Source organism: Bos javanicus, chromosome 17 (genome assembly GCF_032452875.1).
Source record: "Bos javanicus breed banteng chromosome 17, ARS-OSU_banteng_1.0, whole genome shotgun sequence".
In the NCBI taxonomy this organism is placed as follows: domain Eukaryota; kingdom Metazoa; phylum Chordata; class Mammalia; order Artiodactyla; family Bovidae; genus Bos; species Bos javanicus.
The window spans coordinates 20,258,310-20,262,295 of NC_083884.1; positions in this window are offsets into that span (position 1 = coordinate 20,258,310).

Genomic DNA, 3,986 nt, shown 5'->3' on the forward strand with positions numbered 1-3,986 from the left:
TAAAAAAAAATCTGGTGATGGATAATGTGGCTTGTGGTTTGTATATATTCACAAAACAAACATAGATATATTTTTAAGTATGTATGTGAATGATACACACATGTTCATATATGAACCACTTTCTCCCTGAATCAATAGGCCCCAATCTGCTATGTTCTTTCATTGAAAGAATCCCCAGGTGCTGCCAGGGTTCTTGCCATGCTTGTTGGCAGTGAGAGGAGGCAGGTATAGGCACATAAGAAATACTTTAAGTTGAGAGATTCAAAGTATTTCTTACGTACCTATACCTGCATTGACATATACGTACTACCGCGTATAAAGCAGCTAGCAGGAAACAGCTATATTATGCAGGGAGCTCAGCTTGGTGCTCTATGGTGACCTAGAGGCGTGGGATGGGTGGTGGGAGGGAGGTTCAAGAGGGAAGGCATATGTGTATACATATGGGTGATTCGCATTGTTGTACAGCAAAAACCAGCACAACATTGTAAAACAATTACATTCCAATTAAAAAAAAATACTTTTGAGTCAATCAACTCTTGAACTCCTGATACCTGGACAGATCAAAACTATGTTTCAGTGACTTTGGGTAATGTTTACAAAGGTTAAAGAAATGTTAAATAAAGTTTAAATTTAATTGTATCAGATTGAGAACAAATGAGAAAGTTGAGGTTCAAACTGTCAAGGTTATTTAAACATTTGTTTTGAATTTTTCTGCCTCCTAGTTATTTAGTTGATTGTTCTAACTATTTCTCAGTTTCAAAAAAAGTATGAAAGGGAAATGTCATTAAGCCCCTTTTACTCAGTGAATAAGAGTTCAGTGTTTAAACTTGGTTGAAACTGGCTAAAAATATGCAAACGTTTGTGCTTTAAAATTCAATTAAGTTAAGCAAAATTTTATTGACTCTCTTCCAAATGTTAGTGTCTTAGCAGGAAAAGAACAATGATAACTAGGATGAAATTCCAGACTTCAGAAGCCTTGCATCCAAGAGAAAGAAGGACGTTCTTTTGTCCCATTCTAGGGGTCAGAGTGGGCTTCATGCAGGGCTATAAATGGGAATTCACCTGCTGTGTTTCAGGCCAACACTTTTTCCCATTAAATTGTGGGAAATCCTCCAGGAAATGCAACTCCCAGAGTGCTACCTCGAGACTGTACGCCCCAGAGATTAGGATTTCTCAGTTGAAAACTGGGAGGTAAATGGCTTTCTGTCAGCATTATTAGACCTATTTTATAACTGTTTTATGATTCTTCAGGAAGGAGGAAATGAAGACTGAAATCTTGGGGCACCTTGTATCGAAAACTTCAAGTTGCCTCTAGATTCACTTCTAGTAAGTTCTCTATGCAAACCCACCGTGTAATAGTATCCTTAATACGTCACATTGTTTTAATGGTAGCAGCTCTTTCATGATAAATTGCTGAAAAGGAAAGTACAATAGATGAAAAATCAGAATTGCTTTTATAGTCCTGGTTCATGTGCTTACCAGCTGTGTAATACTTAAGGAGCACAATAATCACACCCAATTTTCCGATGTCATAGACATATACAATAATGAATATAAAATCTTAAGTGAACTATGAAATGCTACAAATAGAGGCAATTACATTTTTAAGGTCTTAAAAAGTCCGCTCAGTAGAAAATAGAACAGTAATTTAACAATTAGTTTCTACCCTGTGTCATCCCTGACTTTGGAGAGGTTATGATTTCTTAGGGGAGAAGCACAGGGTTATGTTTACCTTATATATAAAAGGTAGTGCTGTGATCAACAATATTTGGCATAGATTTTTCACAGCAAGAAATCATTCAACAAGGATTTGTAAAAGAGGTAATTTCGCCTTAGTCCAGTTTGCCAAGATGTATGCCCTCACCCTGGATTATGTCAGCCTTGAGGAGGGGAATCGTTATTCAGTGACTCAGTCACGTCTGACTCTCTGCAACCCCATGAACTGCAGCATGCCAGGCTTCCCTGTCCTTCACCATCTCCCAGAGTTTGCTCAAACTCACGTCCATTCAGTCAGTGATGCCATCCAACCATCTTATCCTCTTGTGCCCTTCTCCTCTTGCCCTCAGTCTTTGCCAGCATCAGGATCTTTTCCAATGAGTCAGTTCTTAGCATCAGGTGGCCAAAGTATTGGCGCTTCAGCTTCAGCATCAGTCCTTCCAATGAATATTCAGGGTTGATTTCCTTTAGGATTTACTGGTTTGATCTCCTGTTGTCCAAGGAGATCAAACCAGGAGGGGATACTTTATGTATCTGTACCTACTTCTGTTTTGCAATAAGATTGTCTGATGTGTTAGGGACAACTCAAAGAACATGATTTTGAGCAAGCTCTGGGAGTTGGTGATGGACAGGGAAATCTGGAGTGCTGCAGTCCATGGGGTCACAAAGAGTCGGACACGACTGAGTGACTGAACTAAGTACCTTCTATAGACTAGGAACGAGATATTCAAATTATCCATTGTTATTTGTATCCACAATATAATGTCCATAGTAGATTCTGGATATCTTTTAACAGTAGGTTTATTATTTGAGTAGAGGTAAAGAAATTGTCGTGATGATTTGTTTTCCTTAAGACTGATAATCATGGGAAGTCCCTGGTGTTCCAGTGGTTAGGACTCTGTACTCTTGCTGCTGAGGGCCCCAGTTTGATCCCTGGTCAGGGAACTAAAAATCCTACAAGTCATGTGGTGCAGCCAAAACAAAAAAAAAATTGGTAAACATAATGTGTCCTATCTTTCTACTTAGACAAATTTAATAAAACTGTCAAATTGTAACATGAAATTGCAAGCATTGTGGTTAACATTATTTAAGATTATCAAAATATGGTGACACCTATTCATCCATGATCAAAATAATCACTATATTTAACTATTTATTGCTCATCTTAATGATTAATTTATTATTCCCCCAAACTAATACAACAATAACTCCTAATTTTTGATACTGTGTATCTTGAATTATAGTGAATTCTTTGCTACCCTTCAGTGTGTTTTGAAAGCAATATTTACTGCCAGAGAGATCAATGAATATGAGATAACACTATGATTAATTAAATAGACATTTAATAAGAACCATATAAAGTGAATATATATGTGGGTCCTATATTAAAAATATTCTGCATAAGTACTGTTATCTAAAAATCTTGAAAAATGCAAGAAGATTAATTCCTCTCCTTCTAATATACTAGCTTTAGAATTTATTTTTATTATAAACTAGTCTACTATATTATCAAAATAATACAGTATTCAACAGAGACACAACTTTCAACATTCCATGCCTCCTCTTATACTGGTGAGAAGCTAACATTACATAGCCACCATCACATTCAATTTTGTGTATATTTTTACTGAAGTAACATGCTGAACTTTAAAAGAAAGATAAATATTTTAATCCACTCTGCTTTGCTTTCTCTGCTTTATTATTTCATCAAAGTCACCCTTTCACTGTGAAATCCAGATGACATATCATAATGGAAAATGCCATCAATAATAGAGTATCTGGTTTTTCATAGGAAAAAATAGCAAGGTATCCTAAAAGTCTGAGACTGCTTTCCCATATTTGATATGATACATGTCTACTGATGGGCCTCCTTTTTTTGCTGGATAATGTTTCTCACATACATACATGTATTTTAGTATAAGAAGAATCGCAAAAATTGCAATTAGTTTAAATGTTTAAAAAAACAAGCCAACTAATATTTAATTTTTAAACTTTAATATTAAATTTAGGATCTACATGCATGCATGCTCAGTCATATCTGACTCTCTGACCCCATGGATTGTAGCCAGTCAGAATCCTCTGTCCATGGGATTTCCAAGTCAAGAATATTGTAGTGGGTAGCCATTTCCTTCTCCACATGTGCTGTGCTGTACTAAGTTGCTTCAGTCCTATCCGACTCCTTGCAACAGTATGGACCATAACCTGCCAATCTTCTCCATCCACAGGATTCTCAGGAAAGTATACTGGAAGGGGTTGTTGTGCCCTCCGCC